At 39.9% G+C, this 26,934-nt stretch overlaps 1 protein-coding gene across 4 annotated transcripts in view; it reads right to left on the bottom strand.

The window, feature by feature from the left end:
* dmpd (F-box protein dmpd) overlaps window positions 1–22,403 on the bottom strand; it is a 339,784-nt gene extending 317,381 nt beyond the window's left edge. Inside the window, exons 1-2 of one of the 4 annotated variants that reach the window (XM_065234628.1) lie at window positions 21,788–22,403; window positions 6,424–7,371 (exon numbers count right to left, since the gene is read on the bottom strand). The gene's annotated coding sequence lies outside the window, so the exon portion shown is untranslated. Of the gene's footprint in view, window positions 1–6,423; window positions 7,372–21,429; window positions 21,478–21,787 lie in introns of those variants that run through there. The other 3 variants (XM_065234629.1, XM_065234631.1, XM_065234632.1) reach the window with 3 other exon arrangements.
* Window positions 22,404–26,934: the final 4,531 nt, after the last annotated feature.

Below are 26,934 nucleotides of genomic sequence, written 5' to 3'. Positions count from 1 at the left end.
TCGAGTATTTGCTGGGTTTCAATGCTGAACGGCTTGCTTTTTCTGATAGGATTCTATTGACTTGAACTCAAAAAGGGATCCGAACTTAGTAACAACCCATTCAGAATGTCTCGGTTGCATGCTGTTCTCGAGAACTTTCTTGAGAAGTGTTGTCGGTATACTCTAGATTGCTTATTACGAGCTTCAGCGGCTCCTCAGACATTAAACCAATGGGTAAAAGTACATGCTCCATAACACTCTTGCCGTGCACCAAGATTTTATGAACAGTAGGTGTCATGGGATGCCAACTGTATAACGATACGTACATCCGGGCTGTGTCAATTGCATATACTGCAAATTTATCAGTATCCACGCTACGACTCTATGTTATTGTTTTAATGATCACCTTGAATCGATAAATCAACCCTTTATCAATCCCGGTTATTTCGGCCACTAAATCGACGTCTTCAAAAAACCGCCGCGCCGTATTACCGTCGTTTGTGTTACCGCAACCTGCTTTTGGTACATCTACCAGAAGTCCTAACTTCGTCTTTATTTCAGCTTGAATCTGCTTTTTTCGATCTGCAACGATCCTTTTATCTTCTTCCGAACGTGCTTGCTATTTAAGTAGAGGCAATTTATAGCTTAAATGAAGTATCAACTCGAAAAAAACGAATTCGCGCATGCAAAGTCGACAAACCAAATTTGAAGGTATCTGGATCTTCTTCCTTTAGTTTTTCTAAATCGTTGAAAGTTCTTGACGTTTTTCCACATCATCTCCACTCTACAACGGATGCTAGACGAGGTGTTGGTTGCCGCATTACATACTTTGGCGTCAACCATGGTGGGTTCAAGTGTATGCTTTATTAAAATAAGGCTTCCATTGGCAGAACGATATTCTTATCTTGACAGTTGATCAATTTGGTTCTCTACATGTGTGATTTCGTCATTAGTGCTTTCATTAGTCTCACAAAGAAATCGACCACGAATAGGACGACAATATCGTGGTGATGACGGAGAAGGATTCTGCCACAACAATTTATGATTGTTTTCGATATTGACAAACAGTCTAAGAGGAGCTTAAAAAAATGTGATTGTCAGTGTTTTCGTAGTTTTCAAATTTTTGTTTGAACTTGTCCTGCTGAGAACCATCACAACCACACTTTGAGTAAAGTTCCAAATTTTGTTGTTCGATAGGTGTTAAAGTGGTCAAGATTGCATCCAGATATAAACATAACCTTGAAACAGTATGATTAAGTAAACCCTGGAGCTACACACACAAATTATAAAAATAAACTAATGACACATGGTTTTTCTAGCGTTACACTCCTTTATGCTAGTACATCAATTGAGGTACTAGATTTAAAAACATAGCAACATTAGTAAAATGATGCTGGCCATCGGTATCAAACCGGGAGTAGTTTACTGAAGTGTAATTTTAATCTAGTACCACAAGTGATGTAATAGATTAAATAAAGACAAAAGTAGTACTCGGTAAGTTTGTCATGGGTATCTGCAGAAAACCGTTGTGTTACGGAAGTTTTCTGGAAGTATGACCTTATAAAGGGATAAAATTTTGCCACGAAATGATGCAAAACATGCCATTTTCAAATGGCTCGCAATCGCCAATCCGGACGACTCCGGACGAGATTCCAATGCCAATGTGTTCATAATAACGTGAACTTTCATTCGTCCATAGAATATATGATCTGATTGCGCAAGATCAAATCGTTTATATCTGGTAGGCGTAATTATTACATGGTTACTTTTTGGAAAACAAGATTCTTCGAATTTCTTCAGTTTTTGAACACGTCTCAAAATTTGTAAACAAAATGTAACGTTTTTTTCCGCTGCCACTTTATGCTGCATATATTGAAATATATAAAAAATATATAAAAAATATAGAAGCATGAAAAATCAAGAAAATCTTGTTTTCTTATTTTGGCCAGGTTTTTGTTCCAGTTACTCCTCTGTGCAATCGAAAAATACTGGGTTATTTCAAAGCGGTGACTTCGACGAAGCGGCGGGGCAGTCCGTTTCCACTGTGCGGACGCTGATGGGCTCCATCAAGAGGAAGGTTCGAAATTTTGTTTGAACTGAAGAAATGTAACCATCCCCTGTAGTGGCGGGGGGATATACCCCTCACCATCCCTCTCCAACGGGGGAGTTTGGTAAAGAGAGATGATCAAACCGATTTGTACCTTCATTCATAAAAGTGGTCCTAGCTCGCTTTCTACTCTATGTATATATATACAATTTCACACTGCCGTACTCTAACGGAACTATCAATTCTATACTTTCATCTCCTCATCTATCCAAAACGTAAACAAACCAGAAAATGAATTTAAAATTTTTCCGCCACTATTCAATTCATATTTAAGAAAATTGATGTATTTTTGGCATTTTTTTTTTTTTGTTTATTAATTTATTTGATAAGGCTCAACCGAATTACCTTTACAGAGCCGAGGATTCTTGGTCACTATACAATACATCTTAAAACTATAGTCAAAAGGTACAACACAATAAACACTTTATCTTCCGCTATCCAAAAAGCCTCCTCCATCAGAACTGGAGCCGCTTCCAGTGGTTTCATTGTATGGCAAATTGTTGTACGCCAACGAGGGTCAGAGCGCGTCCATTGCAGCAATGGACGCAAAACGTGGTCAGCACTCACACACTCATCACGAAACGGTTGCTTTCCAAAGTCGACGACGCATCGACCGAAAGAACTGCTGATGAAGAACAATGAGGAGGACCACACAATGGTTGCTGCCGAGAAAACAGACGATCGCGTAGCACACACCGAGAGTGTGTGCAATTGACAGTCGAGTGAACACTGATTTTTGGCATTTATATTGTTCACAATAACAATAGTAACTGTATATCAGTATACAACATCCAAAATATGCGAAAAGCTTTCAAAAATATATGAAAATCGATAACAATTTAATTTCATAAATTAATAAGCCTTTTTGTGAATCTTTCAATGGATAGGCCATTTTTGTTAAGCCGTTGTGCTTGTCATCAGAAATGGTACGCCCTTTTCTAAGCCTTTTCGCAACGTCAAATAAATTCAAAACAAAGCATCGGCCCTGCTTAAAGCTGTTGGGCCTAGTTTTGGTTTGAAAATTTTTATTCTACGTCACTAGGCCTATCAATGAAATGAAATAAATGAATGGTTGGCCGTTTTAGCGTGCGGGCCTATAAATGAATCGAAAAATGATGTTTCTCGATTATGCGGAACTTTTCTACACGATTAGTAGCTATCAAGCGGTGCTAAAGAATGGTATCAAAACCCGATTTGTTTATGTTTTGGACATAGGCCAATTTCAAATGTTACTCTAGATATGTTCTATTTTACGTTTTATATTTCAGAATTCGTATCTTACTACATTAAATCCTAACTAAACCTACAATTTACAAAACTATGGGTAAAGATTTCTAATTTTTTTCGTAAAGGGTGTCCACGATGAAATTGCCACACTATAAAATTGTTCTAACTTTTTAACCGTTGGGTAGAATTTAATGAAAATTTGGGTGGATTTAGTTCATAGTGCATTATTTACATCCTGTAAGTTTTAAAGTCCTGTGATCAAAACTCGCGGAAATGGAGTCGAAAGAACAGCTCGTGCGTGATAAAATCTTGCGCATTCATCACGAGAACAAGGATCTCTCGCATCGTTCCATCGCTAAAACGTTGGGAATCGCGAATTCCACGGTGTCGCGAGTGATTAAGCGGTTCGAGGAACGGTTGACCACCGATCGGAAGCCCAGAAGTGAAGGAAAAAGTATTCCGTACAACACCAAAAATCACAACCGCGTAGTTGGGGCCTTCAACCGAAATCCGAACGCCTCCGTTAGGGATGTGGCTAAGAAGCTGCACCTAAGCCGAAGTTTTGTCCAGAAGGCCAAAACTAAGGCTGGGCTTCGAACGTTCAAGGTACAAAAGGCCCCTAATCGCGACGAGAAGCAGAACCATTCCGCCAAAACCCGTGCCAGGAAGTTGTACCTCAACATGCTGACGAAAGTTGAATGCTGCATCATGGACGACGAAACATATGTGAAGGCCGACTTCAAACAGATCCCCGGCAACCTGTTTTTCACGGCCAAGGATAAGTTCAGCGTTCCGGAGCATGTCCGCACTCAGAAGATGTCCAAATTTGCGAAGAAATTCCTGGTTTGGCAAGCCATCTGCACGTGCGGGAAGCGGAGTGCACCTTTCGTGACCTAGGACACGACGAACGGACAGGTGTACATAAAAGAGTGCCTCCAGAAGCGGCTGCTTCCTCTCCTGAAGGCCCACAACGTCCCAACAATCTTCTGGCCGGATTTGGCCTCATGCCACTACTCCAAGGACGTGCTGAAGTGGTATGCGGACAATAAGGTCAATTTCGTGCCGAAAATGTTCAACCCTCCCAACACTCCGGAGCTCCGCCCCATCGAGAAGTACTGGGCGATTATGAAGCAGCACCTTCTTAAACGACCTAAGGTAGTGAAGACAGTCGAGGAACTGAAGAAAGTATGGGTTTACATGCAAAAAACGGTTGATTCACAGGTTGTGCAGAATCTTATGGCCGGGGTTAAGGCCAAGTAGCGGGCATTTGCGTATGGACTGTAAATAAAATACGAGTAAAATGGTAAAATGAAGTTTAATAGTTATTTCTCAATCCCTGAAAATTTGATGGCAATCGGATGAAAACTCGAATTTTGCGAATCAATTTTGTGTGTGGCAATTTCATCGTGGACACCCTTTACTCTGAATTTAGAGTCCTAGTTTGGTGCCGACTGGCGAGCGCAGTCATTCTCTGGTCGATTTGATCGAGATTTGCCAGCCGATGAACGTCGGCTATCGGTGTGCGCTGAGGCAGATTCAAAATCATCTTCAGGAACTTGTTCTGCAGGACTTGGAGCTTCTTCCGATGTGTTATAGCGCAACCCTTCCATTGACGGTGGATGCTTCCGAGCGACGGTTGATGAGCGGATACAGACGTTTCAGCATGATGGTGCCTTTTTTGACTCGGTCTTGCACGAGCGAATGGAAGAGACGTTTACTGTCGAGAATCAGGCGAGGGTAGCGTACCTCGGGTGACCACTCAGTTTCAGCGTTCAGGACCTCGATCTTCGATGACGGTTTGAGCCGGTCGGTGTTGCAATGCGGAAACACAATGGTTTGCGTTTTGATCACGTTCACACATATCTTCCAGTCGTTGAGATATATGGTGTAGGCATCCAATCCGTTTTGGAGCTTCGATACGAGAGTGCGCATTACTCGTCCCTTGTAGCTGATTGCCGAATCGTCAGCAAACAGCGACAGTGTACCCCCCATGCGGCAGTGTCGGTACGTCCGATGTGTACAGATTGTACAATATGGGTCCCAGGATGCTTCCTTGGGGGACTCCGGCGGGTACATCATACGGTTCCGAGAGAGCGCTGCCTACGCATACTTGAGACGTTCTGCCGTCGAGGTAGTTCGAGATGATCTGGGGAAATGAAATTGCAGAAGCTTGTGCACCAAGCCGTCGTGTCACACGTAATCGAATGCCTTTTCGATGTCCAGTATCGCCATAACCGTTGTCTTCAAGACCGATTGCCTTGAGCTCGCGTGTCGTTTGTTCGATTTGCGCTCTATCGATACGTCCGTGTTTGGGAATTTTCGTTACATGTCTGAATTTTGATTAATTTTAATGTGACCCCCAGTATAGAAATTTAAAGACGTAGTCCTACGTCAAAATGAACATAACTGAGCGACTGGTCACAGTAGCATTCCAGGACTTTTCTGTAGGGAATTCGTAAAGTCTTCGTAACTCTTGGACTTTGCATTTTTTTTTATATTGAGATCTCAAGCTGAATTTTAGGTATCCCGTACTACGGAAAAGTTCTTCAACTTCCAAGCTTGAAAATATATTCAGGATTCTAAGAGAAAATTTCTTTAATAAACATTAATATTTGGGATTTCGAACTCCGATTTTTTGTTGCATCTCAGTAGAATTCCAGTGTCCCAAATCACAACTTAAAAGACAATTAAGGGTCCATCCATTAACGAAGTAGCACGCAGTAGCTTCACTTCACCCCAAATTTTAAGAACCGCACGCACTTAACAACACCCCCGTGTAAGTCCTAGGGAAGTTGAGACAAATTAACAACCAATCCTAGACCAGCCCGGAAATTGAACCCGCTGCCTCCAGCATGGTCTTAGCCGCGTCTTTGCTGACTAGACTTACGGGAAGCCCCAGAAATGGCATAAACCTTAGTTTTAGCGAAAGGTATATATGTAACAGAAGCATGGGATCCAAACGAAAAGGAACAGTAACATTATGGTAGCTAGGTATAGTGCCCCTCAAATGGAAAGCGTAACAACTTCCAATTTAGAAAACTAGAATCTGAATGCGAATTGATAAACATTATTCAGAAATATAAAGATTGCCAAACGAATCGAAAACTCACCTCTTACTTTTCTCAGCCTCTTTTCCGGTTGTCAATCGACTGTATACGTTCACCTTCCGCTACGGAGCAGACTCGGTAAGTGGTGGCGGCCAAACTGCTACTTCTTGCCGTGGATTCTGCGTCCGTTTACCGGGTATTTCTTCTTCTTCTTCTTCTTCGTCTCTTCCTTAGCCTCTATTACTTCTCCGCTGAATTTCAACAACCGGAGCTAATAATCAACGCACTAAAAGAAACATACACACACGCACGCACGTACGCACATGAACCACTCCACGGACACGCACCCGGTTTGCTCCGCCGATGACCGCACGCAAAATCTGGCTCGCACAAAACGACGCGAAAAGGAAAACCGCAGCCAGCAAATCAATCGACGCTGATTGAGGGGGAGAGAGATCAATCTTCTTCCAGGCCAGACGGACTTGGGAGTACAATTTTATATGTATATATCGAATTGAAATATATGTACACACAAACGGGAATCACTCTCGCGCACTATACGGCTATCTTCTTTATGGCTGCTTACTTTTTTTGCCTCGGTGTTGTTGTTGTTGTTGTTGCTGATGCTGGGAATGGAATCGAACTTTGGCGAGACAACAACAACAGCGCGCACTATTTTGATTGCTTCTTCTTCTTCTTCTATATTTTTTATTATTACTCCTACGTGTTACTTTTCATCAACTTTGATTCACTCTTTCCTGCTTCTTCTTCTTCTTTCAGATGATGATCTTGCTGATCTCTAACCACTATTACTTTTTCCTTCTGCTTTTATCTTTTAGGCTTTCTTCAAACTTCTTCTCCGTGCATCTTCTGTGCCAACTGCGGGACAGGAACGGTTTATATTATTTTCTTCTGGCTAATCGCGACTTAGGTTTTACTGTTCACGACAAAGTTCAGCTCTTCTCTTCTGGATAGTGCGGCACGGATATATCGGCGGGGATTCTCGGGGATCTGTGAACGATATAGGTATTCTATGTAGTAATAACAACACACATACAACTGGAGACTGGGGCAATGTATTGCGATCGAACAATTATTGTGTGATTGCAGTGCAGAAAAAAAAATAACTATCGAATTAAAACGAGGCAGATGAATGGATCAGCAGCAGCAGCAGCAGCAGCGGAGGAACAGAGCATCAGAGATCGAGTAAAGTGATGGAACAAGGCACATCACATCAAGAAGAGGAAAAGATGATAAATTATACAAATACTCGCTCTCGCACACAGCGAAACCAACTGGCTAAAACAGTGTTATATGTGCTGTAGCCTCACACACGGGCCGTTGTCTGTAGGCCTAGCGGAAGGGCAGCGCAGGGAAACGAAAAACAGAGAGAACAATAACACACCACCGGTCGTTTGTTGCTAGGAGGATGCCACACGAAGTTTGAATTTCTTCTGGAAATATGTCCGTCCGGGGGAGATCCATCAAATGCTGCGTCACCGAGAACAAATATCGCAAGCAAGAGCCATATCGGGAAGGACGTTCGTCAAATCTCATGATTGATGGAAAGTTACAGCTCGTGAACTGAACATAAACACGAAGCAGATTCCCGAAATTCCCAAAATTATAGAAATTTGTTTGCATGATTAAGTAGGTATTTCAATCAGGAAGGAAGGATTGTCACTCTTACCTTAATAGGCAAACATGCAGTGAGTGTGGGGCCTCCCTTAGCTCAGTCGGTAAAGGCGCAGCAATAAAGCAACAATTTTACAGGTGACAGAATCCATCTTTGACATAAAAGATGAGACGTGAACAAACATGTCTTGTAAAATTAAGTGCTCCAAGTTCGTTGCTCGACAACAAGTACGTTTGACTGAGCTATATTTCACGACTGTTATGACTCAACTTTATGTCAAAATTGACGCTCGTATATGTCACTCTCAGAGCACCTAAATTTACCAGATTTTTCCTAAAGGCCCATGCACATTAGATCCGGATCGGACGCGTTGCGGCAAAGTGACAGCTAAATCTATTGTCTAACTGTCAAATTTACGTCAACGCAACGCTAACGGACCTAATTTGGGTGGCCCTTAAATTTGAAGATCATGCTGAAGATGGATGGTTTCGATTCCTGGTCCGGTTTAGGATTATTTTCGGTTTGAAAAATTTCTCGACTTCCCGGGGCATATAGTATGACTGTGCTTTCCACACAATTATTCTAATACAAAAATGGTACAGACATTGAAGGCTCTCAATTAGTAACTGTGGAAGTGCATCTAGGACACTACACACTCATTTTTATTGACGTAAACCAGCAAATTTTTGCTGAATTTTGCCAAGCTTGAAGTTCAGCAATCCATCCAGCAAAATATTATAGCGGAACAACCAGCAAAACAAACTGACGCAGAAGTGAGAGCTCATTACCGTTAGACCAGCAATATTCACTGTTTTTTCAGCAAAACTAAACAACATGGATCGGTGTATCGCCAATCTTAAGTAATAAGTTGAGTTTAATTTTTGGCTTTGCAAAATGATCGACAGTTTGACAAATTTTGCAGCTAACTGATCATTCAGCAACATTTTCAGGATTGCCGATTGTTCAGTCAACACTGCTTTTGTTGGAAGCAGTTCAGGAATTCATTTTGCTGGAACTCGATTCCAATTTTTGGTGTGTAAGTTGAGAGCATGTAATTAGCTACTATGCGATAAGCAATAAGCTTCTAAAACGATTTGGAAGATTCATCACTGAGCTCCAACAAAATTGAAATTCGTTAAAATACTCCAAGGGGTTTCAACACCAAATTTCGAAAGATTTCTGCTGTTAAAAGAGTTAAAAGAAATTTTTTAATAGAGTTTCCAAGGAATCAAAGTTTCCGAATAGGTTCAAGGGAATTCAAAGAATGATTCCAATCAAATTCTTAGAAGGGGTTTCAAGGAAATTCCAAAAAGAAATGAACGATAATCATTAGGCGGACTGTTTTCTGGTTAATTTCAGAATAATTTCATGATAATTCAGAGCATGATTCCATGTTAATTCTGGCATTCATGGCATGAGAATTTTGAATAAAATTGCATGCTTATTCTAGTAATTATCAAGCTATCTTTATATGCCGGAACTACTTTCCGGACACATCATTTTGGCGACGAGGATTCAAGAACCAGAAGCGATGGCAGAACTTTAGAAAGCAATTCTCCAGATGGCAGCGCTTCTACAGAAGCTAGCGGAACCCAATCAAGTCCATAGCAACCCGGAGCAAACAGTCGAGGCTTTGGCAACGAACATCAGTGAATTTTCGTTCGACCCGGAAAATGGAATTACCTTCGAGAAGTGGTACAGCCGGTACGTGGATATTTTCGATTCGGATGCCAACAAGCTGCAAGATGCCGCCAAGATCCGATTGCTGCTGAGGAAGTTGCATACATCGTCACACACCCGGTACACCAACTACATCCTGCTGAAGCTTCAAAAGACGTCAATTTTGCTGACACAGTCGAAACCCTTAAGAAGATCTCCATCTTCAACAAGCGATATCAGTGCCTGCAGCTGGTGAAATCTGAAGCAGAAGACATCATCATCTACTGGGGCAAAGTCAACCGTGCTTGCGAGGATTTCGATTTCAATAACGTGAAGATTAACCAATTCAAAAGCCATTGCTATGCAGACATACGAGCCAGGCTACTCTCCCGGATCGAAGCTGATACACCAGAAGCTCCTTTAACACTCCAAAACTTGATCGACGACTATCAATGGCTCGTCAATCTCAAGGCGGACACATCCATGAGCGAGCAAGCGAAAGTTCGTGCCAACATTCATCAACGGCGTGGAAACCAAGCTACAACTGGACACAGCGAGCGACATCACGGTAATCTCGAAGCAAACCTGGAACTATCTGGGCAAACCTGCAATCAAGAAACCAATCATTGAAGCAACGAACGCGTCAGGCAGGCCGCTCCATTTGATGGGTGAGTTCGAGTGCGAAGTGAGAATCAACGGCAAAACTGCACAAGGAAGATGCTTCGTCACAACGGCTGCTAATCTGAACCTGCTAGGCATCGAATGGATCGAACTCTTCGAGCTGTGGTCAGTTCCCATCGATCCGGTTTGCATTCAAGTGAAGACAAAACCAATCGTTCAGCAAGTACGTGAATTCCAGGCCAAGCACGCAGATGTGTTCAACGATTCACTGTGTTCACAACGACATCGCAAGAAGCTAAAGGTAAAGCTTTTCCTCAAACCTAATGCTCAACCTGTTTTCTGTCCCAAGTGGCCAGTTCCTTTCAACACAATTCCATTGGTCGATGCTGAAATTACACGGTTGGAATCATTGGGTATCATCGAGCCTATCGATTTCTCTGAGTGGGCTACTCCAATCGTGGCCGTACGTAAACCAAACGGCCGGGTTCGTATCTGTGCGGACTATTCAACAGGACTCAACTCACAACAGGCAGAGAAGTGTAGTTTCTTCCAGTCGCAAATCCGCTACTTGGGACACATCGTGGACCAACAAGGTATCCGTCCAGACACCGACAAAATCAAAACCATCAATGCAATGCCACCTCCAACCAACGTCACTGAGCTGCGATCGTTTGTGGGCGCGGTCAACTTCTGCGGACGCAATCTACAAGAATTGCGCTATCCCATGGACAAGCTTCTCAAGAAAGAAACGAAGTGGAAATGGACATCCGAGTGTCAGCAAGCTTTCGAAAAGTTCAAGACAGTTCTTCAATCAAACTTGTTGTTGACACACTACAACCCCAAGCTGCCGATCATCGTGGCAGCAGACGCATCAAGCACTGGCATCGGTGCAGTAATCTTTCACCAGTTTCTCGATGGCATCATGAAGGTTGTGCAACACGCTTCGAGGACACTTGCACCCGCAGAACGTAATTATGGACAACCTGAAAAGGAAGGACTTGCATTTGTCTACGCATTTACGAAGTTCCATAAGTATTTGCTTGAACGACATTTCACATTGTTGACCGACCACAAGCCATTGCTGTCTATTTTCGGTTCAAAAAAGGGCATTCCACTGTACACTGCGAACAGACTGCAACGCTGGGCATTCACGATGCTCAATTACGACTTCGAAATTCAACATGTGTCCACCAACGACTTCGGATGTGCAGATTTGTTATCCCGGCTCATCGACCGAACCAATCCACCTAAGGAAGAATTTGTGATTGCAGCACTCACCATGGAAGAAGATTTGGTAAGCATCCTGGCAGACACAACGGAAAAAGTACCAGTTTCTTTCGCAGCACTTCGAAAGGCTACAGCAACAAACAGCACTCTTCAAACCGTTGCAAAGCATATCCATGATGGTTGGCCCAACAAAAATCTCTTCGATGCTGAAGTTCAACCCTACTACAACAGACGAGAATCGCTCACTGTAACCGACGGCTGCGTGATGTTCGGCGATAGAGTCGTCGTTCCCAACATGTTTCGACGAAGGATCCTGTAACAATTCCACCGTGGTCATCCAGGAATGGTTCGTGTGAAGGCAATTGCAAGAAGCTTTGTATACTGGCCCGGTATGGATAACGAGATCGAGGAATTCGTCAAACGCTGCGCATCGCGGCCCATTCCAAGTAGACCCTGGTTCCGGATTCACATCGACTACGCAGGACCTGTAGATGGTGTCTACTTTCTGGTGGTAACCAAATCGACAACAGCGAAAGCCACCATCAAACTATCTAATATAATCGTATCCGACATGGCACTCAATTTTCAAGACACGAATTCCAAGTATTCTGCACAAATTTAGGTATTTGGCACATCCGCACTCCACCTTACCATCCACAATCCAACGGTTTGGTTGAAAGATTTGTGGACACCGTGAAAAGAAGCCTTCGGAAAATTCGTTCGGATGGAGTAGAAACGCTCGAGGAAGTACTGCAAACATTCCTGCAAGTATAACGCTCAACTCCAACCAGCGATCTCGGCGGAAAATCCCCTGCTGAAATGATGTACGGTAGGTCGATACGCACCGTCTCATCGCTGTTGCAGCCTAGCAAGCACACCACCACATCCAGAGACAGAACGACGCCTTCAACAGGAAACACTGCGCATTTAAGAAGAGTTTCCAGCATGGCGAGTGCCAAGTATGCCAAGGTTCATCAAGCAAATTCTTGGCAATGGGAACCAGCGACGGGCATCGAGAAGGTGGGAAACGTTACCTACAACGTTTTTCTCGGAGATAGGCATAGGTTGATCCAATCGCAGTTCAAGAAACCAGTCCATCAGAACATTCGACGCCACTTTCGATTTTCTTCGACGAGTTTGGATTGACCGTTCCAGCAGCAGCCATTCCTCCAGAAGAACCTGCAACAACACCGCGTTTAGACGAACAACTTTTGGACGACTCAGAAATTCTGGAGTTAACGGATTCAGATTTCTCCAATCCAGCATTAGACGCCGAATCTGAAGGTATTGGTGATCCAGAACCAACAGATGCAATTGAGGAGGCACCCCATCCGGGAACTCCACTCTTGGAAAGAGGACGGCGTATGATTCAACTTCCGGCCCGTTTTAAATCCTACTGGATGACAAAACCTTAGGGGGGAAACGTTGGATCATAGTCATCACTGAAACACTATATAAACGGTGCAATTGACAAGTATTGATTCATGATACGTTAGAGCTTGAATAAAGAAACATCTCTAGTATTTATCAAGCTATCTTTCTATTCCCGAACTACTTTTCGGACACATCAGTTATTTTGATTTCGTTTGTTATATTTGTTGCCAAAGTCCAGCATCTTCAATATTTTCTTTTGAGACCCATTTACTTTACATCTGAAATTGGAACGACAAAAATCTATTTGAAAAATTGCTGAGTTATTAAATTAAAAAAAAAAAAACAATAAGAGGAGATACTGAAGGAAATTATGAAGCAAATAGAGCAAGACATTCATTTGGTAAATAATCACTCTATTTAAATGGTTTACTCTGAAATCCTGATGTAAATAATTAGTCCTATGGCATGGTAAATTTATTTCTCCCGGTTCTCTTGTTGAATTCCAGGTTACTTTTCAAATTCCCGGATACTTCCCGGTATTCCCGGTTCACTGGTCACCCTGCTACTGTTAAAATAATATTGTAAAATGTATTGTTTCTAAACAGTTAGCATAATAATCTGTCGAACTTCAACTTCGATTTCCTCAAAATGGTGGATATGTGTCATTGGTCTATTTGAAAAGTGACGCGAGAATTTTCGGGGTGTGTTGATATTACACTGGAGCTGTCAAATAGCTCCCGGGGTGACATTGACCCAACAGCTGTAAGATTTCGCTCTCGGGTTTCAACTGTTTTAGACGTAACATTTTATAACATTCGGTAGTTCATTATAAATAATTATTTTGTGTATTCTGTTTGTTAAAAGATGTTTAGTTCATTCGGGGTAAATTCGACACTTTCAGTCGTGGTAAAATCGACATTTACCATATTCTTCAGAAACAGGATATGGCTTAAGTTTAATGCAAAATTTAGGTGTTTTCTACATTCATTTTTGTGTAGATGCCTCGTGTTTATGATCGAAAAATGATTATCTGATATTTAAAAGATGTCGATTTTATTAAGGTGTGTCGGTTTTACAAAAAAAAACAAAGTGGCGATCTTACCCACACTTCCGATTGTTCAGCCTGAAAACACATAATTTTATTTTTTTATATAAAAATCAAGCTTTATCAAAATATGAAATCGTAAGATCCCGTGGATTGGTACATCTAACGTTTGTAGGACGATAAATTATGGAAAAACAATGCATATCTGTAAAAATCGTTAGGGTGTCGGTTTTACCCGGATTTCCCCTATAAACATCCCATTTTATCCAGCGACATTTTGAGATATTGAATTAGATTTCTTTTTTTGAAAAACAAAAATTCCCAGGTTGCGGTATGCTCTCAGGTGAGTCGAAGAAATTCAGATATCTTGGTCTTACGTTTTTTAAATGTTGTGCACAATTTGTCTGTGTTTAGAATTACGATAATCCAAATTGAGCTACAATAACAATTATGAAAATAACGTTTGGGAAATCTACACACTAAGTTTTTTCTACGAGCTCGTCTGTGCAAATCTCGGCAAAAATAAGTTTCACTGAGATCTCAGCAAAAGTGACATTTGATTGCTGAGTCTCGGATAATGCTTAGCAGAATCTCAGCAAACAATTGAAATGTTTGCTGCGATCTCAGTAAAACTTTTTTGCCGAGATTTGCACAACCGAGCTCGGTAGAAAAAAACTTAGTGTGTAGGCCATTTTGACTTTTTTTTTAACCATTTTAGGTGTTTTGATGATCGTTTTAATAATTCAAGAACATTATGAGAGCTGTTCGAGGAGTTTTTTTTTTATTAATTGATTTATTTGTACAGGCTCAATCGAATAAACTTTACAGAGCCAAGTTATCATTTTCGTTATACATACTTAATCCTAATCTTAAATCTAGAGTTACAGGGATTGAACCGAATATTCGCGGTCGTCTCGAGGTTAGTGGAGATTTACAATTTTATGGGTGGGGAGAGGGAGAAGGAGAGTTATGCGTGGAGTTGTGTTTTTAAAAAATATTTACAGTTCTTTCGCGATTTTGCCAGCCCTTCCTCAAATTTTAGGCTGACAAAAATGGGATACTGACAAAATCGAGAAAAAAATCCCATTGTTTTTTCTATCACAATTATTACAGGATATAGAAATTGCTATACTTATGATTATTACTCTTATATACTCTTCTAAACCTTAAAATAATTAGAATTATTGAACCAATCCTCGGAAAATGTAAGCCTGATTTGAACCAACAAAAAATATTATTTAAGTGTATTCTACGCTATTTTATAACCAAAAAACGTGTTTTTCAAACAAGTAGGGGAAATGGCTCTAATGTTTGCCTTTGGATCTAAGATTGGGCCCAATTGTTAAAAATCTGCTATTTATCAATTTTATCTAGATGAACGCGTCATTGGGACGAAACTAATGGATATTTTTGATCGCTATTGAAAATTTAGTCGATTGCTGAATTTATGTATGGGCCCAAATTAGGGTCATTTAGGCCGACATTACATCCATTTCCTCTATATCAAAATACCCTTGGATACCTACATCCAGCTAACCATTCTGTTTACCCCTGAATGTAGATAACCAACAAACATGAAAAATGACTTTTGTTAATATATTTAAGTATTCAGAATCAATCTGTATGGGTACAGATCGAACGTACCTCAAGCAATTGCTACTTTATAGAGATGAGATGATTTATTTTCAAAGGAAAATTGAAATATTATGATTAGTTTGAAAAAAAATACGCAGTTACGGGAAAATGTCATGACCCGCTAAGGATTAAATCTTCTCGAAATATTTTCAAAAGTTCCAGAAACAATCTGCATGACTACCCATTGATAATGATATTTATCTCCGTCGAATTCGAGAATTTGCGATTACGAAATTTCTTCTTTTTTTTAAATATGTAATGCTCTTTTTCTAATTTCTAAGATTAAATGTTGTTGACAATTAAGTAATGTTTTTTTATTAAAATAGTATAGAAAACTTGGGTTTCCGTGGTAAACAAACTGCAATTCAAAACTAATAATTCCTAGTAGAGGAAAGTAGCGAAGAGTCAAATGAACAACTGATCTTTTAAACGGTGAAGTCTTTCAAAATCTATGAATATAAATTTATTCAAAGGTAAAAGGTACATTGGTTGAACGACCTGTGCGTTGTATTGATTGATATTTAAATGCATAAGCACTTAAAATCGTCAAATGTTCATTTTATCGTGTATGCCCATTTTACCCCCACTTCCCCAAAAAAAAAATTTCAGCAAAGGGTAAGAATAAAAATCATGCAGAGCGAAAAATTTGAGAATTCATGTTTTACAACTGAAAAATTTAGTGAAATCTGCAGACTGATAAAATTGGGGGTTGACAAAATCGGGAAAGCACTGTATATGGGTTGTCATTGGTTCGTCTCTGATTTTAAGGCCATTTTGACGTTTTAAACCTAAAGACTGGAACGTGCAAAAATTGATCAACAAAAAAATCGTTTCTTTCAGTCAAAATTCATATCACAAAAATCTTCTTACTTTTCTTTTGATAGTGCCTTCCGTTTAATCCCTTCCATTAAATTTTGCACAGTGGTCTCATCAACCTTATTTGCTGCCGAACGCTAGTTAGATTTAAACTGCTGCTCGTTTTCCATGGATTTATTAGTTTTTTTAGATTCCGTTTGACCAAGGCCCAATACCGTTCGATAAGGCGGAGTTCTGGGCTGTTGGGATGGTTGTGGTCTTTGGGTACCACAACCACGTTGTTCGCATCGTACCACTCGATTGCCTTTTTCCCATAGTGTATATTATGTTGCTTTAGGAGTGGTGGCAGCCGCTTTTCCAGGCACTCCTGGACGTAGATCTCTTGATTGATGGTTCCCGTAGTAATGAAAATGCCGCTTTTTAGACCACACGTGCATAAGGCCTGCCAGACGAGATATTTTTTGGGAACTTCCAAAGTTCAAAATTTCAGCCACCTTCCCTTTTCCTGATGCGGTATAAAACTCCTGTCCCGGAAGCTGCTTGAAATCCGCCTTCACATAAGTTTCGTCGTCCATGACGACACAGTCGAACTTTGTGAGCAGATTCGTATACAGCTTTCGGGACCGCTGCTTTGCCGACGTGTTTTGTTTGTAATCTCGGTTCGCCACCTTCACCTTCTTAAACGTCGACAACCAGGCTCATTTCTTGGCCCGCTGCACAGTAGTATGGGAGACATTGAGCTTGCCAGCGAAGTCCCAGATGGAAAGGTTAGGATTCCGCTTATATTTCACCGCCACCTTCTTCGTCATCGCTGCCACGTCCGGATTACGATTTCCGCCGCTTCCAGGCTTCCTGGCGGTCGACAGACGCTCCCCAGAACACTTTTAAAACGTTTGTCACTGTTGATTTGGCCACATCCAGCAATTTTGCCAACTTGGCGTGTGAGAACACACGTCGGATTCTCTTTCTGCGCGAGCAAAATTTTGACACGCTGCTCCTCTTGCTTGGACGTCATTTTGAAAACAGGAGAGCAAACGGTGAAAACTCATCATAGCAACCATTGTATATACACTCAACTTCCAAATGCAGCATTTTAACAGAAATACACCAATTTGAAGTTGACCAATTTTCGCACGGTCTAGGTAATTTTAGCGTTTTAAATAAATTTGAGTATTTTTTATAAGATAGTTCAGCAATTTTATGACAAATTGTGGTGTTTGAACATTGATCAGGGTGTCGACTCAATGAAAAAAAACAAAATTCCCTGATATTCCAGCGATTTTCAAAAACAAAATCCAGCTTCAATAAGCTATTACTTTCCTCAGATATATTAGTCCTTTCTGGAAATTTTTTCATGAAATAACACATGGACCTCTAACCCAGTACAATTTAAAATTGAATAACACGTTCGATACATTTCATAGAATGCAACAAAGACAGAATTCGATTGTTGCCAAAAACGGAAATGTACTTATAACAGTCCAGAAATTCTCTGTAGAACACTCCCAAAAATTCTTAAAAATCGTCCTTAGATTCTTTTCGAATTTAAACTCTTTCTAAAAATTTACTGGAACTTCCATGTTTTTTTTTTAATTTGCTAATTCTCCGTAGAGTTCCCATGCAATTCACCTCAGATTCTCGATCAACAATTGAAAAGGGCCTATTAGATTTTATGAGCAAAACATGTTATCCCCCTTCCCTGCCAATACCATCGGGCAGAGAAAATTCTCCCTCCGAGAATTGTCTTCAAATTTTGCTCAGAATTATCTTGGAGTTCTTCTCTTAACTCTTCTGGAAATTGCATTCCATTCGAAATGCGGTTGAAATTATCCTCGCAATTGCAATTGTACCCTAAAAATTCGCTTCCCTTGGTACTTTTTACGAATCCTGGAATCCTCTTTACTCTTGGGAGTTTTAGTAAAAACTCGCTTAAAGATTTTCCTAATGCTTTCCATTATTATCTCTGAGAATGAATTCCTAAAATCTGCTTAAATTTGTTCTGGAAAAAAAAATTCGAAAATTCTCTTAATAGTTCTTAAAAATGACAGTATCGAGGTATATTTTCCCAGATTTGTTAAATTTCAGTTTTTTTCCGGGTGACTTAAAATTCAAAGCCTTTTTCCGGTTTTTCCGGTTCACTGGTCACTCTGCATTTTACATATGAAACACTTGTTTTTAATCCTTGCCTTCTTGATCACATTTTGAGACCCAGCTCCGCAAGAAAATTCCGGATAATTCGTTTAACCAAAAGCTTATTTGCTTATTAAAACTTTACAAGTAAGTTAATTTGACGAGCTAGCCAGGTTTCCAAAGAAGCCATAGAATACTTAATAACGCCACTCGATGCTGTAAAGGAAATGCTTGTCTACGTATATTTGAATCATTATTCATTCATAAAAGTGCTACTCCAAGCAATAAAAAAAAATCCACCCAAGCAAGGCCTTTATCCTAAATTCTTATCAAGCTGTTAAGGACACAATAAGGAACAATAACTGGAAGTATTCAAAAAAAAATCGTCATCGTCTCTTAAAGCTGGGTTTAGACAAGGCAAGTCAATTAATCAACTCAGTTGAAACCATGCTACTGACTTGGTAAACTCACTCGAATTGAAAACAACTCTTCAAGCCAATTGAATTCAACTGAGTTGCCTTGTCTAAACCCAGCTTTAAGAGAAGATGATGATTTACCAGTCTTGCATTTACTCAAAGGCGGTCCACTGCGCTCAAGGGATAGATGGATCGAGCAGACGTTTAACCTCAATCTACCTGTGCACCAACTCTCAAAACATAAACAATTATCAAAATATTGCTTGCAATGGATAGATATCGAGCAGAAGATTCAGTGTATTTTTCAACCGATTCGAGTATGAATATGGCTTAAATCTGGTTTTGAAAGGGCCTCCCTTAGATCAGTCGGTAAAAGCGCAGCTACAAAGCAAGACCATGCTGGTGGTGGCTGGGTTCGATTCCCGGTCCGGTCTAGGAATTTTTTGGGTTGGAAAATTTCTTGACTTCCCTGGGCATAGAAGTATGATTGGACTTTTGCCACACAGTTATACCAATGCAAAAATGGTACAGGCATCGAAAGCTCTCAATTAATAACCGTGGAAGTGCATCTAGAACACTAATTTGAGAGCACGCAATAAGCTAATATGCGATATGCAATAAGCTTGAAATGCGAAGAAGAAGAAGAAGAAGAAGAAGAAGATGGTTTTGAAAGTTGGTGTACAGGTAAAAAGTGAGGTTACGGAACGCCACTGGGTATAACATCTATTAAGAGACAGCAGCTTGAACAGCGTCTAGCGTCTACGGAAATTGATTTTTATCTCAGTTCAACTCAGGAATGTGACAACACCCAGTGGGAGCTGAATTTATAATAGGCTCAATATCATCGAAATACCCTTTTGAGTAACTTTTGCTCAACTTGCAAAAATGCAACATCAAGCATTGCATAGCAAGTTCGCGCAACTTTATTTAAAATTTGAGTAATTCGAGTAATTAAGTTGTTTGAAACAAGCTAAGTCAGTCATACTTATTAAAAAGTTTTTGCTATGAAAATATTCCCCTGAACTTGAATTAAATCCTGATTTTCCAGCTCCAAAAATGAATTCCCTGATGTTCTCGGATTTTCCAGGAGTTTCCAGGTAGTCGACACCCTGATTTTAAATATTATAACAGCGTTACGATTATTTTGAGAATTTTCACGACGTTTTTAATAACCATTTTAAGACATTTGGGCCCCTTCTGGACGAATTAAGAGATTTAGTGCAATTTGGTAAATTTTAGCTATATTAACTTGTTTGGAGTTATTTGACTTATTCTGCAATTTTAAAAGCCGATTTAACGCCATTTTGCTCCTGGGTTTCTAACAATCATGCAGTTTGAAAGCATTGTTTAAACATTACAAAGTCATTTTGGTGTTTTTTATGACCATTTTGGCCTTACAACATCGGTATTCAATATTGGTGGCTCGCAAGCTTATAAAATTTCTCAAAGTGTTTGAGAACCGCTGCTCTACACTCAAAAAATTCCACACGTCATCATCATGTGTCTCACACTTAATTTTGCGCATATTGTGAAACACATCCAACACTATGGATTTGAACTGTGACACTCTTGGATTCTATGTGCCTCATATGATGATATCAATAGCTTTGCACATCATAGTTCAATATTCTACAATATTCTACTTTATCGAATTCTACTTTACCGACTCTAAAAATGAATCGACAAATATATAAACAAAACTGCCAGAGGCCAGATCTGTCACATATCTTTTTAATGGATCTGATTTGGGATTCGATCATGGACTGTTGGGGTGAGCTGCTGCCGGAGTCTTCGTTCGATCTCACTGTGCCACGGTTGTCATCATATATGAGGCGGGTTGATAGGATAAAGTCACAACTCTTGTTTTCGATGTTTACCTTTCTGAGCAAGCAATTCACATCGTATTGAAATGTAAAACACTTTAAATCCATCTGTTTTGAACAGTAGTGTGATTCAATGTGCTATACACTTGAATATAGAGTGAATGATTTTCAACATTTCAAAGTTTGAAACACCAGAAATTAACGTGTATAACACATTGAACCAAGGTGAAATACACTTAAAGTAAATGTGATTGTGCATTTAAAAAATCAAGTGTTTAAACACTTCGATCAAACGTGTGCAATTTTTTGAGTGTAGGTACATATGTAAGAATGTAACCAGTGCGTTCAAATCACCTGATCATGAATATGGATGCAAATTTAAATCGTATTCCATTATTAAGTAATTCAGAAAATGATTTTGTCGAGGGTTTTGGTGGAACCCATTTTACTTAGCTTTGAGATAAAAACAAAAAGAAGTATAATTTCAAAAGAGGTGGCATCATATTTTGAAGAAATTATCAATGATTAATTATTATTGATTTTAGCATGACAGAACCGTTTCGCTTTTATTTTTTTGATTTTAAGAAACCTTTAAAAACTGAGTAAGAAGGAATTAATTAATGCTGGCTCGGGTAAAATTGTATACAATAATCATGATATTTTGTGCAATTTGTTCCCTCTACTTACGCAAACTAGTCCCACTGTGCTTCTCTGCTGTGTGAGTCGTTTCAATCTAGAGCCGAGTGAAGTATATTAGCAGTAGGTACACTTTTGTCGAGTTAGGTAATTACAATGTAAAATGCACACACAAAAGTCGATCGTGTTTTTTTACAAACCCTTCACCTCTCTCTCTCTCTCTCTTTCTCTCTCTCCACTACTTGTCTTTTGGGCCGACCCAGGCAGTTCAGTTCACACACAACACACAAGTTCCGGAATAAACTCTACTGATCGCTCAACGATTACACCAACTACGTAGTGTTCATGAATTTTTTTTCCACAATCCCACAACTAAAAACACTTTCGAAATAAAACTTCCAACTCAAACCTTTTTCCTCTCTTCTGCTACTGCTGCTGCTGTCTGCCTGCCTGCTTGGTGCCTGTGCGGAACTCCCGGAAAACGGCTTCTTCTTTCCACCACAATCGTATACACACACGTCAAAATCGAAACAAGCGAACGCGAGAGGCGAGACAGAGGATGATGGAAAAAGAAACAACGAAATATTACCCTCCGCTGCTGCTCTTGATGTTGCAAGTTTTTACTTGAGAAATAAAAAATCGACTCCTCAAGAGGACGACCGCACACAGACCCAACAAAAGGAACGACCAAGACGCTTCCCGAATTCCGTAACTCCCGGATTTAGAACTCGACTTCCTGTACGCGTAATACCGACTGACGAAAAAGCAACCTCTAACCGGAGGAAATTCCGCTGGAAAATCGACCCCTTCCGAGAACTTGCTCCGCAAACACCGAGTGGTAATTATTTTCGTCTAGCGACTGGACGACGCACTATTTTATTTTTCAACCGACGAGTCTCGGAAAAGTTGCTTCTTTCTTCTCGATTCGATCGCGCAAAAGAAGAAAATGAACCAACGTACTTGACAGTTCCCGAACGAAAGCTCGCCTTTCTGATTTCCGATGGGGAGCCTCTCGGTTTATGGCGAGCGATGGAAAAACGGCGAGAGACAGAGAAAGGGAAAACAAAGCAAAAAGGAAAACAACAAATTTTTCCTGTCAAAAAGTGATGTTTTGATTTCTGACATTTTCCAAACGTCAAACTGAGACGGCGTGAAAGCCCGATGGAAAATTTTAATCGTCTTAAACAGATGCCAGTGGCATGACTATTAATATATATGAGAAAGTTTGCTTGCAATTGGTGAATCCATCAAGCAGAACTAAAACAGCATTCATCCTTTTTTATTTGACGAAGCACAATTCAAGAGCCACATGTGAAAAGGGCATACAAGCTTTTTGTAAACAAACCTTTGTAGGCCCTCTTCTCGTCAACCGAGGGTTGCCCACGCAAACTAACTACATCATCGGAAAGGGGAAACCTTCCCCTACCCGGCGATGTTGATAGTTTGCGTTGGTGTCATATGAGTGGCGAGAAAAAGGCATAAGAATGTTTGTTTACAAAAAGCTTGTATGACCTTTTCACATGTTGTTCTTGAATTAACGATCGTTAATCAATTCGTCAATGGTTGTCATATATTTGTCGGAAACTTTAATTGGGTTGTTTACGGGAATTGAGGTAAATATTTATTCGGAATCTGCATTAAAAATGGAAAAGAAATCCAAAATTTCATTAATTTTGGCACTCGATTTTCTTTAAATAAAAGCGATTATATTAGCAAAATAATAAGTAATAATAATAAGTAATAAGCTATATAAAAACCTACAGCCAAAAACTCGCTGATATCCTGGGTCACATTAATAAACCAAGCGTTCTAAATAATTTGGAAGGTTAGATTGGTTTTTTTTACTCATTTGAGAGGTTCAGATCAATAAAAGGCAGATCATACTATCAAAAAATGAATGATAAAATCAGATTATGGATTGGTCTATTATAAACAACATATGATGTAAACATTCTTGGAAGTGGTCCCAGGATTGATAAAAAACTATCTGTTATGTGGAGACTGCCTGGGTGGCAAGGTGATTGGAGTGTGTTTTTGTGGGTGTTAACACACGGTGGCAGAGTGACTTACCCCCTGCAACATATCGTTCCCGGATCAGCCTATTTTCGCCCCGATACGAAGATACCGATCATGTGTGGTCATTCCAGCTAGCAATCAATCGTTCATTAATACGGATCGGTTGAAGGAATCCAACTCGCGAACATTTATTTGCTTTATTATGCAAACTTCGCAAATTTAAATAATTTCTAAGAATACAAAAAAATTAAATAAACTCGACGATGCTTGCGACGATGTTGTTAATAAACATATAGGGAGATCTCCATACACAACAATAGGCTTCTAACGCTTCTAAAATACCACAATAATAGGACTGTTTCCCCTAAAGTATGTTTAAAATAAACATATCAGCGGTGCCGGTGGTGTAGAGATAAGCGTGATTACCTCTCACCCCAGCAAGCCTGGGTTCAATCCCAGTCGGCGCCGCCGGGATGTTCTGAGGCATATAACATCTCTGATCAAGGGAAGTAAAGCCGTTGGTCCCCGGTTCATGAGTTGATGGATCGATAGGTAGGGTCCAGGTGTGGGAGCTGCTTCCTTGGCGTCGGTAGCATTGGTGCTCAGCACGGAAAACAAGATCGACGGAAAACAAATCAAGGAAAAAAAAATAAACATATGATTTTTACAAAAATGTCAAATAAAATAAAAATTTTCACGTTTATTTTCATTTTGATTATTTTTGAAATAAACGTTAACATTATTTTTATTTTTATCATTAATGTCACATGAATTCTAACATGGAATACGTTTAAAATCAACCTACACACTTAGAAAATAAAACCAAACTCGGTTTAATTTTCTACCGAACCTCTTCGGTTACCAACGAGAAACCGAATAAATGGTTTAAAAATATTTGTCAGGCGTATTTATCGAAGCAGACACGAATTTCGGTAAAATAGTATAAATTTGACAGATAGAAATGTAGACTGAACCGAAAAGTTCGGTAAAGTATCGACATTTACGAATTCGCTACGTCAAAAGCAAGAAACTCGGTAAACTGAACCGAATATTCACTAAAACGTGTTAAACGTCAAACGCTTAAACGTCAAACGTTCCACTTGCGCTCAACTTCGCGATTGAAATTTTAACCGAAAACTCGGTACTCTAAGGCTCTGAACCATTTGGTGGATTATTTTAACTTTTGGTTAAAATTTGACAGATGAAAAGTTATCGATTAACCCTGCTATCCGAGCATGGTTATTTCTGACAGACAAGAAGTTAAATTTTGACAACCGTGGCTCGAAAACCGGTCGATCGACAGCACGGGGATTTTCGAACATAGAAAATAACTTTCGAAATGTCACTTTTAACCACGAGTTAAATTTAACTCGGCAAATGGTTCACAGCCTAAGCTGAGTCTAAAATTAGTCAGCAATTTTTTCTTGCGTGTGCTCGTCGGACGTGTGCAAAACTTAAGTAAAAATCAAGGGGTGAGACAGGTTTACTCTGAGTTGCTTTTTTGCAGCGAGTAACTCGCGAGTAACTCAATGTACCTCAATATTTTCTCTGCCTACTCCGTTTACTCTTTTTAAGCATATACGTCTCATATTAGACGTCAGGTTTGTTAGTAAATAAAGTAATACCAACCGGTGGAAAGTAACGATTTTAAATTGGCTCAATGCTTGACTAGCCTATTGGTCCCAAGCAACTCGATTAACGTATCCCATTCTAGTAGAAATTCTAGTACTACACTATGTTTGTTTTGATTCGCTATGAAAGTTTGACAGATAACATGAGGGGTTCTTGGATTTTCCTATGTTTCGAGGGGTGCATCGATTAGCTTGGGACCGAAGAGAGTACCAGAGCTGAGCCAAAAAGTTGAGAACGTTTGTTCGGGACCTTCTAGTCTTAGAGTTAACTCTATGGTAATACCACAGACAAACAGACATTGCGTAGTACTAGAATTTCGACTAAAATGGGGTACGTTAATCGTTTGCTTGGGACCAATAGGCTAGTCAAGTAGTGAGCCAATTTAAAATCGTTAGTTTCGTATTGATTGTTGGTAATACCAAGTGTATTCCGAGCCTTTCGAATAACTGGAATATTATGGAAGAACCTGTGCCCGTGCCTGCTTACTACCAATAACAACATACACTTCCAACCAGCTTTAATGGTCGTGCTTCCTCCTCAGCAACCAGTCCCAGTCATCACTCCAAAAGAATCATCTCTGATCAAAAAACCTCTCAAATATTCTTCTAAACATCTGAAATTCCACCTACACGGATACAAATCTCCTTATACCTTTTGGCAAATTTCCATTGCTGATTATTCATAAAATGTATAAGTCAACTAATATGAAGACGCCTTGCAAAAAGTTAATAAAGATCATGTGTCAAATGAAATGTATAAGCGGTCACACATACCTTTTATGCATTCTAATAGGACCTATGTGGTTTATTTTATGGAATGTATAAGGCTGATGCTTTGGCAAAAATGTATAAGTGAAACACATGAATTAAATAATTGATTTTCGTTTCGTGTATAATGCAGTGATAGCATCATCTTAGATTTCTCCAGTCGTAGCAGCAGCCCTATTGGAAAAGGCGTTACCAGTCAATGTGGTAATAACTAACTCCGATCCCTTTTCGACTAACATTCCCGTTGTCACCAGGGCAAACATAGAGTAGTGAGTAATATTTCAACTGTGAAACGTGAACCAGCTCCTGATTGGCCGATTTCATGTGCGTAACATACAGATAGAGATATATTAAGATAGAGATAGAGATAGAAATAAAAGAGTAAGAAGCCAATTGTCACCTCTTCCTAGGAACCAAATTTTGTTCATTTAAATCAAAAATATAAATGTTCATTCTATAAACATATGAATAATTCAAAATAAATTAAAAACATGTTTGCAACAAAAATATACATGTTTGAATTAAAGTCAAAAGCATGTTTATTTCAACAATATAGAATTTGGGTAAACGATTTTTAGCGTGCCCTGCCTTTTTTTCCTTCTTGTTTACATTCGGAAAAAAAATGCCCCAATCAACTGAAAACGGCCCGTAACAAAACCGAAGTCATGGATTCGGAAACCGGTGTGTTCCGGCTCGATAAAACCGGAGGAACCCCAGCGGTATCGACGTCACTCTGTCGTTTCTTATGCTGATCCTGTATCATCCTCCTCCACAACTGACGTCGAAAGAAAAACGAAAATCCGAAATAGATTTTGAATCTATTCCAGATCCTCCAGCCTCCCCTCCTTGAACACCAAACGTAGAAAGAGACCGGCATGAGGACCAGCGTTAGAAACGACAAAACGACGCTGATATCACAAAGTTTCACTGATTTTACTGAACTGAAACTTCCGGACACTCACCCCGACGGGTCACCGCATCTCGGACCAGGACCCAATATCCACAGCTTACCCTTAATCGAACCCGAAAAAGAGCAGGAGCTTAGATGCCTTGTCTGCAGATCGTTTTTTCATCTCTTTGCAATCTTTTTTTTTTGCTTTATCCTGCTAATATAATTTAAAATTAAGTATGTTTCTTTCAA

The sequence above is a fragment of the Ochlerotatus camptorhynchus genome, unplaced genomic scaffold, assembly GCF_037179485.1.
Source record: "Ochlerotatus camptorhynchus isolate MF236.1 unplaced genomic scaffold, CSIRO-AGI_Acam_v1.1 ptg000434l, whole genome shotgun sequence".
NCBI classification, from domain to species: Eukaryota; Metazoa; Arthropoda; class Insecta; order Diptera; family Culicidae; genus Ochlerotatus; species Ochlerotatus camptorhynchus.
This window is presented reverse-complemented; position numbering and strand designations above follow the sequence as displayed.